General features: G+C 38.6%; 1 protein-coding gene across 3 annotated transcripts in view; it reads left to right on the top strand.

The window, feature by feature from the left end:
- SYT14 (synaptotagmin 14) overlaps positions 1-15,410 on the top strand; it is a 214,534-nt gene that overhangs the window by 147,589 nt on the left and 51,535 nt on the right. The gene's annotated exons all lie outside the window — the stretch shown is intronic.

The raw sequence follows: 15,410 nt of genomic DNA, 5'->3' as shown, positions 1-15,410 counted from the left end.
TTATGAGAAATTCTGTGCTATGCTATAAATGTAAATTATGGGTTATATTTACTCATCTCTGTTATAAAGACTAAAAATATTTTTTATAATATACACAGATTTGTATTTTAAAGTAATGGAATTCTATTTTAGGGTTGTTCTTAAGCTTTTAAATGTGTTAGTATAAATCCAAGATTAGAGTCTCACTGACTTTGTACCATGAAGCTTTTGATCTTACAGACTGTCATTCCCAATAGAACCATGCCATTTTAGCTACTGGTCACTCAGACCAAATAATGAGAAAGTTTAAAAATCATATTAAGAATGGTAGAATATTCAGTTGACCTTCACTTTTTCTCTTCTCTGATAAGCTGCTTTTATTTTTTTTAAAGGCAATTCCTGAAATTGTTAATTATGAAATTTAAAATTATAACTAGTTATCAATTTTCCTGCTATCCTTTAAACCCATAGAGAAATACTGTATTTATTGTCATCTTTTGGTTCTTAAATTATTAAATGTTGAAAGTGTTTGGGACTGATAATTTGTCTCTCTAGTTCCATAGGTCCCATAAGTAGGAAGAATTTTGCCCAGGAGTTATACTTAATGGATTACATCAAGAGCCATGATTTAGATAAAAGTAGATGATTTGGATAAGATTTTGGACTTTGAGATGATGAGATTTAGATTCAAGTGTTGGGACTTTTTACTTTGAATTGATAATGTAATAGGATGGGACTTCTAGGAACCTTGGTCTGGGTGAATATATTTTACATGTGGGATGTATGTGAATCATGGGGGCAGAGGGCAGGGTGTGGTAGGCAGAATTTTAAAATGGTCCCCAGGACCTTTAGTCCCTGGCATTACCCTTGTGATTATGTTATGTTACATGGAAAAGGGATTTTGAAGATATAATTAAGATTACTCATCAGTTGACATTAAGATAATGTATTGTCTGGGTGGGCCTAACCCAATTGCACGAACCCTTTAAAAGCAAAGAGTTTTCTCTGGTAGCAGAAGAAAGAGATTTAAAGCATGAATAGGGTTTAACATGAAGTTCTCTGTTTTTGAGATGGAGCAGGTTATGGTAGAAGGATTAAGAGCAACCTCTAAGAGCTGATAGGGAGACCACTAAGAGCTCTGGCCAACTGCCAGCAAGAGTGTAGGGACCTCAGTCCTACAACTGCGAGGAACTAAATTTGGCTAACACCATGAACTTAGGAGGAGATTCTTCCCCGAGAGCCTCCAGATAAGAGTCCAACTGAGTCAATACCTTGATCATGACCTTATGAGATTCTTAACAGAGAATCCAGTTGAACTCACCCAGACTTCTGACCTACAGAAACACCAAGATAATAAATGGATATTTTTAAATCTATGAAGTTTAAGGTAACCTATTACACATCAGTAGACAACTAATCCAGTCCACAGGGCCTAAAATATTACTATCTAGCTCTTCACAGAAAAAGTTTGCTGCGCCTTGTCTAGACAACTAGAAATTGAAATTGAATATCAGATGTGCAAGTCACTTCTTTGGTTGAGGTGAATGCTCAGGTAACACTCTGTAAGTCTGCTTTCGTCTTGGTGGGATGTTCTTTACCAATTCATGAAGTCTCTAGCATGTGCCTTTGTATTAGAAACATACAGAAGTCAAATCTTCAGGTATTCTTTTATTCTTTTTCTTCTTGGCTGCTTCCTCAGCATAGATGTATTAACTTAGAGAAACATTATTTAGAAAATAATCTCTCTATGAGGGAGAAATATTTATATAAAATTCAATTTTATTTTATTTTCTTCTATTAAGTCTATATAAAGTAGAATGGATTTTTAAATAAAGAACTACAGTTTAGTCCAACTTCTTATAAAATATTTGTATTCCTCTTTCTGTTTGTACATATCCATAGAATGATGTCTTCAAGATACTTACCTAATTTATGGGTCATAGTTTTGTACGTAGTGCTGTACTAGTATCTTTATTTATGTATTGTTTGGAGTTTTTATAATCATTTGTCAGTTTAAAGAAAAAATAGAATTTGGAATGGTCAGGGAATTGGACCCTGGTCATTTTATGGTGAAGATGAATAAACAGATGAGTTCCTAGCTAGATTTTTTGAGTAAGCAAATGGATGAGAGGAAAGACAAGGCCTAAAGGAAAACTGAAATTTTCTTAAGGTCTAAGGAAAGAGGGTTCTTACTACATGCCTAGATGTCTATATTTCTGTGTAAATACATGGAAGTTGTGGGAAGTAGACATGGAAGTGGCTGAGACTATCTTAAGAGTGAGAAGAGAAGATCCTCAAGAACCCCTAGTTTTAAAGATTGGAGAAAGGGAAGGGTAGGGAAGGAAGAAAGAGATAGTAACATATCACAGAAACCAAGATTGAAGTTATGAAGGAAGGTAAAATCAACTTTGTCAGATGCTGCCAGCACTGAATACTGTCCATTGCATTTAGGATATAGAGGTAATGGTTTACCTTCTAAGGACTAGTTTTGATGGGTACAGGGGCCAGAATACAAACTAGACTGACAGTCATACAGAAAACTTTTCTACCAAGTTTGGCTATGAAAATAGGAAGAGAGGATGGTATTTGGACACGAGGGTTCTGGAAAGATGTTTTTGAGGTTAGGAGAGACTTGGACATGCTTAAATACTAAGCAAGTAATATAATGAAAAGATGGAGTATAAGATATAGGAGAGCTAATTTAAAATAGATTTCATTTGATGTGTCTGGGATGAACAGAGAGAAGCAAAAATGTTTTTAAGAGATTTATTTAAATTGTGGACCAGCAGTGGGTGAAGGGGGGAGAAGGACACATTTACTATGTCTGTTTTCACATATGTAAATGGGCATCCAGTCTTTGACTCCAAACTCTCTATTCCCCAGACCTTTTCCCCTCAAAAACCTCTGAAATTAAAGAGGTGAGGACGCCTGACCAGGCGGTGGTTGCAGTGGATAGAGCGTCAGACTGGGATGCGGAAGGACCCAGGTTTGAGACCCCGGGGTTGCCAGCTTGAGCACGGGCTCATCTGGCTTGAGCAAAAAGCTCACTAGCATGGACCCAAGGTCACTGGCTCGAGCAAGGGGTTACTCAGTCTGCTGAAGGCCCACGGTCATGGCACATATGAGAAAGCAATCAATGAACAACTACGGTGTCGCAACGAAAAACTGATGATTGATGCTTCTCATCTCTCTCCGTTCCTGTCTGTCTGTCCCTATCTATCCCTCTATCTGACTCTCTCTCTGTCCCTGTAAAAAAATTAAAAAAAAGAGGTGAGGACTTGGGCCACGTGTATATGCCATTGTTTTTAGGAAACAGAACTTCATTATTCTTGCCTTTTCAAATCCAAAATGGGGTGATTAGATTATGTGGAAATAATAAGATATTTTTTAAGATTTGGTGAGATGACCAGTGCTGGTTAACTCGTGTGAGGAAGCCATACCAAACCATTTGTCAACTATTAGCTGATTAGTTTCACTCTATCTTATTTGTGGGAGTTCTGAAAGCCATAGGAAAAAAAAATAATAAAACTTGTAAAGCAACAGTAAAATGTGAGCAAACAATTTTTTTTTTTTTTGTATTTTTCTGAAGTTGGAAATGGGGAGGGCCTGACCTGTGGTGGCGCAGTGGATAAAGCGTCGACCTGGAAATGCTGAGGTCGCTGGTTCGAAACCCTGGGCTTGCCTGGTCAAGGCACATATGGGAGGTGATGCTTCCAGCTCCTCCCCCCTTCTCTCTCTCTCTGTTTCTCTCTCTTCCTCTCTCTATCCTCTCTAAAAATGAATAAATAAAATTTAAAAAAAAAAAAAGAAACGGGGAGGCAGTCAGACAGACTCCCGCATGTGCCCGACCGGGATCCACCTGGCACGCCCACCAGGGGGCGATGCTCTGCTCATCTGGGGTCTCACTCTGTTGCAACCAGAGCCATTCTAGTGCCTGAGGCAGAGGCCACAGAGCCATCCTCAGCGCCCGGGCCAACTTTGCTCCAATGGAGCCTTGGCTGTGGGAGGGGAAGAGAGAGACAGAGAGGAGGGAGGGGGGAGGGGTGGAGAAGCAGATGGGCGCTTCTCCTGTGTGCCCTGACCGGGAATTGAACCCGGGACTCCTGCATGCCAGGCCGACGCTCTACCACTGAGCCAACTGGCCAGGCCCAAACGAATATTTTTTATTTACCTGAACAATTATTACAAAAAAAAAAAATTGTGGACCAGGAAATCTAAGTGGCATAACGAGAGAAGTAAAGCCAGAAAGGGACTGATAGGCAGGGGAAGTAGGAGGGTTAGTGGGCTGAAAGTCCCGAGGATATCAAGGAATAGATATGAGAGGAGTATATATGAAGAAGAAATATGGAAAGTTAGGGGACTGTTAGAAACAATGTTTTCACTTAATGTGATGTGATGACGGGGGTCCAGAGTGTGATGGTGGAAATGGAGATCAGAGATGAAATAAAAGGTTAGATTACTGTAGATGGATAAGGTGCTCAAGAGAGGCCAGGTTCTTGATGGCCTATAAACATGGATATTGAAGTCACAAAAGATGGTGGCAGAAATTGAAATGTAAAAGAAGGTTGAATCAAGGGTCATTGGTCTTAAGGAATTGAAGAAGAAATGTTCAGAGAATGAAGATGAAATATCCATGACAGAATGTTTATGTGGACATGATGACATAAGCCCTAAAGGAAATTGGTTACTCTGTTCCATAATTCTAGAGGAGTGATGTTTAAAAAAGCAGCAGAGAACTTTGGTTCCTGATCCTGAATCCTCTCACACATGATGGAGTAACTAGGATGAAAGTCTGCAAAAGATGGCAAGAATGGGTTTCAGTTAACTCAAGTTATTGGGGGTATAGGGAAGAAACTAAAGTTCTGGAGGGGTTTATCATAGGTCAGAAGTGTCAAAAAGCACTGTGAAAAGATCCTGAAAAGGGGGAGCATAGTGGAAGTTTGTGTTAGTAAAGGAATAACAGAATAAATATTAAAGTAAAAGATGTATTCTTTATTTACATTATAACAAAATACCATTGGTATTTTGATGAGGATTGCATTGAATCTGTAGATTGTGTCCAGTAGTATGTTTATTTTCATATTAATATTTAATTATAAGTACGGTATATCTTCCCATTTAATTGTTTCCTCTTCAGTTTCTTTCTTCAGTGTCACACTTTTCAGGGTCTAGGTATTTTACTTCCTTAATCAAATTTACTACTAGGTATTTTATTTTTTCCCCTCTTTTTTTATTCAGTGAGAGGAGGTGAGGCAGAGACAGACTCCCACAAACTCCCTGACTGGGGTCCACCTGGCAACCCCTATCTGGGGCTGATGATCTGCCCATCTGGGGCATTGCTCCATTACTCAGCAACCGAGCTCATAGCACCTGAGGCGTAGGCCATGGAGTCATCCTCAGCACCTGGGCCACCTTACTCCAGTCTAGCCATGGCTGCAGGAGGGAAAGAGAGAGAGAGAGAGAGAGAGAGAGAGAGAGAGAGAGAGAGAGAGAAAGAAAGAAGACGGGGAGGGGTGGAGAAGCAGATGGACGCTTCTCCTGTGTGCCCTGATTCAGGAATCAAACCCAGGACTTCCACATTCTGGGCCGACACTCTACCACTGAGCCAACTGGCCAGGGCTAGTATTTTATTCTTTTTGGTGCAGTTTGTAAATGAGATTATTTTCTTTTTTTTAATTTTTATTTAATTTATTTTGTTTACATAGATTCTAGTGTTGCCCCAATTGCATCCCCCCTCCCTCGTATTCCCCTCAACATATCCCTTGCTCCCCTCCCAAAGCTCCCTCCCCCCTTCCCTTCAGGTTTAATTCTATTCCTCAGTTCACATTGTTCCTTGGATTCCTCAAATGAGTTAGGTCATATATTTTTCTTTCTCTGCCTGGCTTATTTCACTTAACATAATAGTTTCCAGGTCCATCCATACCATTTTCCACAGTGGCTGCACCAGTCTGCATTCCCACCAGCAGTGCAGGAGGATTCCCCTTTCTCCACATCCTCACCAGCACCTATCTTGTGTTGTTTTGTTAATGAGCGCCATTCTGACTGGTGTGAGATGGTATCTCATTGTGGTTTTAATTTGCATTTCTCTAATGATTAGTGATGTTGAACATTTTTTCATCTGTCTGTTGGCCATCTGTATGTCCTCTTTGGAGAAGTGTCTATTCATTTCTTTTGCCCATTTTTGGATTGGATTGTCTTCCTGGTGTTGAGTTTTACAAGTTCTTTATAAATTTTGGTTATTAACCCTTTATCAGATGTATTGTTGAATATGTTCTCCCATTGTGTGGTTTGTCTTTTTATTCTGTTCATATTGTCTTTAGCTGTACAAAAGCTTTTTAGTTTTATATAGTCCCATTTGTTAATCCTGTCTTTTAATTCACCTGCCTGTGGAGATACATCAGCAAATATATTGCTGTGAGAGATGTCGGAGACCTTGCTGCCTATGTTTTCTTCTAAGATACTTATGGTTTCACAACTTACATTTAAGTCTTTTATCCATGTTGAGTTTATTTTTGTGAGTGGTGTAAGTTGGCGGTCTAGTTTCATTTCTTTGCAGGTAGATGTCCAATTTAACCAACACCATTTGTTTAAGAGACTGTCTTTACTCCATTGTATGCTCTTACCTCCTTTATCAAATATCAATTGTCCATAAAGGTGTGAGTTTATTTCTGGGTTCTCTGTTCTGTTCCATTGATCTATATGCCTGTTCTTATGCCAGTACCAAGCTGCTTTGAGTACAATGGCCTTGTAGAATAACTTGATATCAAGAAGTGTGATACCTCCCACTTTATTCTTCTTTTTCAAGATTGCTGAGGCTATTTGTGTTCTTTTTTGGTTCCATATAAATTTTTGGAATATGTGTTCTATATCTTTGAAGTATGTCATTGGTATTTTAATTGGTATTGTATTGAATTTATAAATTGCTTTGGTTAATATAGACATTTGATGATGTTTATTCTTCCTAACCATGAGCACGGTATATGCTTCCACTTGTTTGTATCTTCCTTGATTCTTTTATCAATGTTTTGTAATTTTGCAAGTACAAGTCTTTACCTTCTTGGTTAAATTTACTCCTAGGTACATTAATTTTTTTTTTTTTGTAATAGTGAAGGGGATTGTTTCCTTAATTTCTCTTTCTGATAGTTCATAGTTGGTGTATAAAAGTGTCTCTGATTTCTGTGTATTAATTTTATACCCTGCCACCTTGCTGAATTCATTTATCAGGTCCAGTAGTTTTTTGACTGAGACTTTCAGGGTTTTCTATGTACAATATCATATCATCAGCAAGTAATGATAGTTTTACTTCTTCTTTTCCAGTTTGGATGCCTTTTATTTCTTCTTCTTGTCTGATTGCTGTAGCTAGGACTTCCAGTACTATGTTGAATTAAGAGTGGTGAAAGGAGGCAACCCTGTATTGTTACTGATCTTAGGGGGATTGCTTTTAATTTTTGCCCATTAATTATGATGTTGGCTGTGGGTCTTTCATAGATGGTATTTATCATGTTGAGGTATGTTCCCTGTATTCCCACTTTGCTGAGAGTTTTGATCATAAATGGGTGCTGGATTTTATCAAAAGCTTTTTCTGCATCTATTGAAATTATCATGTAGTTTTTCTCCTTTTGTTTATTTGATGAATCATGTTGATTAATTTACAAATATTGTACCATCCTTGCCTCCTCAGAATAAATCCCACTTGATAATGGTGTATGTTTTTTTTATGTATTGCTGGATCCGGTTTGCTAATCTTTTATTGAGGATTTTAGCATCTAAATTCATCAGGGAAATTGGCCTATAATTTTCTTTCTTTGTGTTGTCTTTGCCTGGTTTTGGAATCAGAATTATACTTGCCTCATAAAAGGAGCTTGGAAGTCTTCCTTCCTCTTGAATTTTTTGAAATAGCTTGAGAAGGATAGGAGTTAGTTCTTCTTTGAATCTTTGATAGAATTTACCATTGAAGCCATCTGCTCCAGGGCTTTTGTTTGTTGGAAGTTTTTTGATAACAGTTTCAATCTCATTTGTTGTAATTGGTCTATTGAGGTTTTCTAATTCTTCCAGATTTTTGAAAGATTATATCTTTCAAGGAATTTGTCCATTTCACCTATGTTGTTTAATTTTTTGGCATACAGTTCTTCGTAGTATTTTCTTACAATATTTTGTATTTCTGTTGTCAGTTGTTATTTCTCCACTCTCATTTCTAATTTTATTTATTTGAGTCCTCTCTCTTTTTTTCTTGATGAGTCTGGTTAAAGGTTCATTGATCTTGTTTACCCTTTCAAAGAACCAGCTCTTCGGTTTCATTGATCTTCTGTATCATTTCTTTAGCCTCTATGTCATTTGTTTCCACTCTGATCTTTATTATTTCCTTCCTTCTACTACCTCTGGGCTTTACTTGCTGTTCTTTTTCTAGTTTTTTTAGATGCAGGGTCAAGTTGTTTATTTGAGCTTTTTCTAGTTTTTAAGGTATGCCTGTAGTGCATACCTTATGAACTTTCCTCTCAGTACTGCTTTTGCTGTGTCCCATAAATTTTGAGTTGTTGTTGCTTGTTATCATTCGTTTCTAGGAATTTTAAAATTTCTTCTTTGATCTCATTGTTAACCCATTCGTTATTTAATATCATGCTATTTAGTTTCCATGTGTTTGAGTATTTTTTAGTTTTTCTGTTGTGGTTGATTTCTAGTTTCATGCCATTGGGATCAGGGAAAATGCTTGATATGATTTCAGTCTTCTTAAATTTGTTGAGACATTTTTTGTGCCCTAACATGTGGTCTATCCTAGAAAATATACCATGAGCACTTGAAAAGAATGTATATTCTGCTGCTTTAAGGTGAAAGATTCTGAAGATATCTATTAAATCCAGTTGATCTAGTGCTTCCTTTAAGTCTGATGTTTCTTTGTTAATTTTCTTTCTTGAAGATCTATCTAGTGATGTTAATGGGGTATTGAAATCCCCTACTATTTTAGTATTGCTGTGGATCTCGCCCTTTATATCCATGAAAGTCTGCTTTATGTATTTAGGTGCTCCTATATTAGGTGCGTAGATATTTTTAATGGTTATATCTTCCTGTTGGATTGCTCCCTTTATCATTATGTAGTGACCTTCTTTATCTCTTACTGTAGTCTTTGTTTTAAAGTCCATTTTGTCTGACATAAGTATTGCTATTCCAACTTTTTTTCATTTCCATTTGCATGAAATATTTTTTTTCCATCCTTTTACCTTTAGTCTATGTGCATCTTTTGTTTTGAGGTGTGTCTCTTGTAGACAACATATGTATGGGTCCTGTTTTCTTATCCATGCAGCTACCCTATGTCTTTTGATTGGATCATTTAATTCATTTACATTTAAGGTTATTATTGATATGTAGTTGTTTATTGCCATTTTATTCTTTAAAGCTACTTCCTTTTTTACTATATTCTTTTCCCCCTTTGTTCTGATTACAACAGGCCCCTTAACATTTCTTGCAGCATTGGTTTGATTGTAATGAATTCCTTGAGGGTTTTTTGTTTGTTTGTTTGTTTTTGTCTGGAGAGCTTTTTACTTTTCCTTCAATTTTAAACAATAGCCTTGCTGGAAAAAGTAGTCTTGTTTATAGGCTCTTGTTCTGCATTACTTTGAATATATCTTGCCATTCCCTTCTAGCCTCGGGTGTTTCTGTTGAGAAGTTGGATGTCATCCTTATGGGGGCTCCTTTGTAGGTGATAGCCTTTTTTTCTTTAGCAGCTTTCAATATTTTCTCTTTTTCTCTTAGCTTTGGTATTTTAATTATGATTTGTCTTGGTGTAGCTTTCTTTGGATTTCTCTTTAATAGAATTCTCGGTGCTTCTTGAACTTTTATGATTTTTTCCTGCATCTATTTAGGGAAGTTTTCAGCTATGATATACTTGAACAGTCTCTATCTCTTGTTCTTTCTCTTTATCTTCAGGAACCCCCTAAGATGTGGATGTTATTTCTCTTTATGTTGTCACAGAGCTCTCTTAAAGTTTCCTCAGACGTTTTGAGTCTCTTCTTTTTGCTGCTCTGCTTCCATGCCTTCATTTATCTTGTCCTCTAACTCACTGATTCGATCCTCAGCTTCATCCATCCTGCTTTTAATTCCTTTCATTGTGATCTTCATTTCTGATATTGTATTTATCATTTCTGACTGATTCTTTTTTATTATTTTAATGTACTTTTTTGTATTTGCTATCTCTTTATTTAGGTGCTTGTTATGTCCATCTATTGCTGTTTTAAGATCTTTGAGCACCCTAACAATCATTATTTTAAACTCTGCATCTGGTAACTTGTTTATATCTAACTCATTCAAGTCCTTTTCTGGGGATTTCTCTTGATTCATTTAGGTTACATTTCTCTGCCTTCACATTCTGTCTGTGTATAAGAAGAGTGTAGCCACAGGAGTCCAATGGGTGTGGCTTCTGTGTTCCCTAGGTGATGTGGTTTTGTCTACAGGCCTGTCACCCCCTCTGCTACTGCCTCCAGCGTTTGGGTAAGAGCATTGCTGGTGCCAGCCCGCTGTGGCAGTCACTGTGGTTTCCGCCTCTCCTCCACTGGCAGGGGCTGTGTTCCAGTGCCAGGGCTACAAACCCTGTCTGGCCTCAGCCTTCACCCTGCCCCCTTGGGTGAGGCTGCATGCCACGCTGGGGCTGCAAGCCTTGACACTGCAGGCGGGGCTGCGCACCTATGCTCAGCAACGGGTCTCTACCCATTCCCAGCTTTCACTGCACTGCCACAGGCGGGGCTGTGCTCCTGACTGCTGCAAGACCCAGCTCCAGGGGTGGGGCTGCACACCCTTGTTCAGCCACAGGTCTCTGCTCATTCCGGCTTTCGCCCTGCCCCTGCAGGCGGGGCTGCATTTGGGCGCTGGGCTGCACACCCTTGGCTCCTGGGTAGGGTTGCGCGCACCCCTGCTCAGTCACGGCTCTCTGCTTGTTCCTCGGCTTTTGTCCGGGCGGGATTGCAGGCGGGACCACTCTTGCTCACCTTGCCCACAGCCGAGTCAGACCATTTTCATGGGCCCCTTCCGCCCCTGCTGGGCAGACTGTGCTCATGCTGGGCCTCAGTTGTGGCTGGCCCAGCTTTCACCCCCACCAATGGGACCGTACTTCCATGTCCCACCTCTGCCACCCTCCGGCGAGCCCTCAGTAGTGTGGGTTGGGGTGCTGCAGCTCAGACCCTAGCACTCACTACTGTATTCCTGAAGGCTCCCTCCTAAGCGACTCTGCTCTGAGTGCCTTGGGAGAGCTTGTTTGGCTGGTGTCCTTTTTCCCTTTGCAGGTATTGCTGATTCCAGGGGAAATACTCACTTTAGATTTGGGGAGTGACTCAACCCAGGGGTTAGGGTGGCTGTCTCTCAAAGTGTTTCTCCCTGTGCCTCCTAGATTACTCTCTCTTCCTGCTACTCCGATCCTCTCATCTCTCCCCCTCCCCCAGAGTCTCGGGTGAGTGGTTGTGAAAGAGGTTTTCTGCACGGTCCCTTTAAAAAGAATCCTGGGTCTGAGAAATCTGTCTCTTTCTCACAATCAGTATCCTGGCTTGTTTTGCAGCTAAATACTGTCCATATGCCTCTTCTAGTCTCTGGAACTGCGAGCTGGGGCTTTGATCCTGGGGCCTAAGACCCTCCCCTTTCCAGTAAACTCACTTTCCGCCACCTGAGTCCCTCTGGGCTGCCCTTCGCACCGGGGAGCTGGGCAGCTCTCTCCGCATTTCCACTTTTCCTACCAGTCTCAGTGTGGCTTCTTCAGTGTTCCTTGGTTAAAGAGTCCTCTTAGTTTAGTCCAAAGTTGGTTTTTCCAGATGATGGCTCTTAAAACTAAGTTGTAATCCACTTTGGTTCTGGGAGGTGGAAGTTCATACGTCCGCCTACTCCATCACCATCTTGCCGCCCCGAGATTATTTTCTCAATTTCTTCTAATTGTTCGTTATTATTGTATAGGAATGTGGCAGATTTCTTTATATTAATTTTTTTCTCCTACTTTACTGAATTCTTCTGTTAAATCTGTTTATTTTTAATGAACTCTTTAAGGCTTTCTCTATATATACTGCTCACAAAGATTAGGGGATATTTCAAAATGAGTATGAAGCAATAAAACATCCCCTAATTTTTGTGAGCAGTGTAGTATGTCATCTTCAAATAGTGAGAGGTTTACTTTTTCATTTCTGATTTGGATGTCTTTTGTTTTACTTGCCTGATTGCTGTGGCTAGGACTTCTGATACTAGTGGTGAGAATAATAATGGCGAAAGTGGGTATCTAAATGTCAATTCCAATCATAATTTGTCTATTAAAATCTCAGATTTTACTTAAAGCCTAACTTAAATCCCATCTTAGAGAAGTTTGATTATTTTTAATATAATTTAATTAGTTGATTTCTATTTTTGTATACCAAATATTTAGTACTGATTGTTGCTTTATAAATGCTGAATGAACGAATGGGTGAATGACATATGATACATATTATTTCTTAGTTACTGTTTCTGCGCTGATTATGTTTTTTTATCAGACTTGTTCTATGTCTTCTAGATTTTAAACTCTTTGAGTGTGTGTGTTTTACTTATATTGTATTTTTTATAGAACCTAAAACATAGGTATTCAGTGAACTCTTGTTAAATTAATTCATTAACATATTCAGATAAACTTGATCATTTTACAGTTCTTACTAAATTCCATATATTATTATTCCCTGATAGGAACTGTTATCTTTAAAACAGCTTTATTAGGAATCTTTTATGACCTGGAATCAAATAAGTAGGCATCTCAAGATAATAAGAACACATCAGGAATCATTTTATTTTTAAATAATAATTGATTAATTAGGGACATTAATGCTTTATAATTTCTCCTTCAAGAGTATAATGCCACCATCTCGTAAGTGACCAAGCTCCTCAAGACTTACTGCAATATTGATCTACTTTTAATTACATGTCATTTCAACCTTTAATTTCTGAAATCCCCATATCTCAAAAATAGCCTATCTTTATGTTAACAAATTGAATTAATTTAGTTTGATTTTAGTACTATTACTTTTATTTTTATTTTTTACTTTTTATTGACTTTATTGGGGTGACACTGGTTAACAAAATTATACAGGTTTCAGGTGCACAATTGTACAACACTTCATGTATACACTATATTGTGTGTTCATCACCCAAAGTCAAATCTTCCATCATTATTTATACCCCTATACCCTCTCCCACCTTTCACAACCCCCCACTTTTATTTCTGGGAGAGGTAAATTATTGCTTCTATCTATAATTGAAAAATGTATCTATCTCTGAATCATACTTTAGACTATATTATTAGCAAATACCTTTTAAAACTTAGCTTCATCTATTTTAACATTCACTATAATTCACACACTACCATTATCAATCAAAATCTACATTTTCTAAATGTATATTACACTTCGTCATAAAGCAATTTAAAATAAATACTTCATGGCCCTGGCCGGTTGGCTCAGTGGTAGAGCGTCGGCCTGGCGTGCAGAAGTCCCGAGTTCGATTCCCAGCCAGGGCACACAGGAGAAGCGCCCATCTGCTTCACAACCCCTCCCCCTCTCCTTCCTCTCTGTCTCTCTCTTACCCTCCCGCAGCCGAGGCTCCATTGGAGCAAAGATGGCCCGGGCACTGGGGATGGCTCCTTGGCCTCTGCCCCAGGCGCTAGAGTGGCTCTGGTCGTTTCAGAGCGACGCCCCCTGGTGGGCAGAGCGTCGCCCCCGGTGGGCGTGCCGGGTGGATCCCGGTCGGGTGCATGTGGGAGTCTGTCTCTCCCCGTTTCTAGCTTCAGAAAAATACAAAAAAATAAAAAATAAAAAAATAAATACTTCATGATAAACTAATGATCACAGATAAAAATCACTGCATGATGGAGAAGCTTTGTGTGTGCATTTCAGTTTTCTAGACAACAACAGTGATGTGAGTCATGGTTCACTTTAGTATAAAACTAGTTATAGACTTATTTAGAGACAGTTCTTCAAAGGGAAATTAAGCAAGAATATGTTATTGGTAGAGAAGAATTGTTATGAGAAATCTTTCAGTGAAAGAGAGAAGTTAAATTAGAGCATAAAAGGAAGATTTTTTTGTATGTAAATTTGATTCTTAGTTTGAAGGATAAAAGGAAGTCAACTTTAAATGTTAAGTCTCAAGAAATTTTGAAAATGTAAAAAAATTGAGAAAACTAAAATTTTGGGGATTAAAACTTATTTTGACTATTTAGCGTAGGAAATAACCTTCAAACAACTTGCTAGGATTCATTTAGTTGAACTATCGAAGTGCTAATCTATACACTACCAAGTACCACCCTATACTTTTTGTTTAGTGTATATTATTATTATTGTGGGTTTTTGTTTTTTTTTTACAGAGGCAGAGATAGACAGGGACAGACAGACAGGAACGGAGAGAGATGAGAAGCATCAATCATCAGTTTCTTGTTGCACGTTGCGACTTCTTAGTTGTTCATTGATTGCTTTCTCACATGTGCCTTGACCGTGGGCCTTCAGCAGACCGAGTAACCCCTGCTGGAGCCAGCGACCTTGGGTCCAAACTGGTGAGCTCTTTGCTCAAGCCAGATGAGCCTGCGCTCAAGCTGGCGACCTTGGGGTCTCGAACCTGGGTCCTTCAGCATCCCAGTCTGACGCTCTATCCACTGCGCCACCACCTGGTCAGGCTAGTGTGTATTATTTTTTCAAAAATAAACCAGCAAATTAAAGGGTAAGCTTACTGTGCTGGTATTATTTTCCTCTTCTGCTGTATTTTATTTTATGCAGTATTTTCCCAAGATACTGATTCCAGTTGCTTGTAATACTAATGAGAGAGAAGAACAGACTTCCTGGAAAGAGAGGAGTAGCATTTGAAAACTGCAGACTGTCATTCTCCCCATCATGTTAGTATTAAACAGCAGGGCCGTACGCAGTCAGCAAATGGGTTTAAAACCCAAATCCTTACTTTCAGTATTTTCACATTTAAAGTCTTGAAAGGATTTAAAATACATAGTAGGTTCTTCATTGGGAAATTATTAACATGATACTCATTTTGAAAAATGGTGGATATGCAAATGTATTTTATCAGTATATATTTTATAAACGAAGAGTAATGATATTGCTTATAGTGTTTCCATCTGAATTAAGAAAATATTGAGGATATTCCAAAAGAATTGTGGTTATATCTGCTACAACATTTGTTTTGACGTTGGCAGGTTTTTGCTACTACTGCAGAGTAGTGCCTATTTAGACATACAGAGAGAATTTAAAGGGAAGTGATAAATACTAATTAAAAAATATTTTCTTCTCTAGATAACTAGATATTTAATTTAGAAATGAGCAGTTTTACACTTGATGCATTTATGTTCTTATGGTGGACTGTGAGCATAGGAAATCCTGAAAACAGAGCACTGTAAAATAGGTGAGGTACAGCCTATAAAAACAAGAACAAGCTTAGGACAA

The sequence above is a fragment of the Saccopteryx bilineata genome, chromosome 2, assembly GCF_036850765.1.
Source record: "Saccopteryx bilineata isolate mSacBil1 chromosome 2, mSacBil1_pri_phased_curated, whole genome shotgun sequence".
Taxonomy (NCBI): domain Eukaryota; kingdom Metazoa; phylum Chordata; class Mammalia; order Chiroptera; family Emballonuridae; genus Saccopteryx; species Saccopteryx bilineata.
The sequence above is the reverse complement of the archived record's forward strand: the minus strand, read 5'-3'. Positions and strand labels throughout refer to the sequence as shown.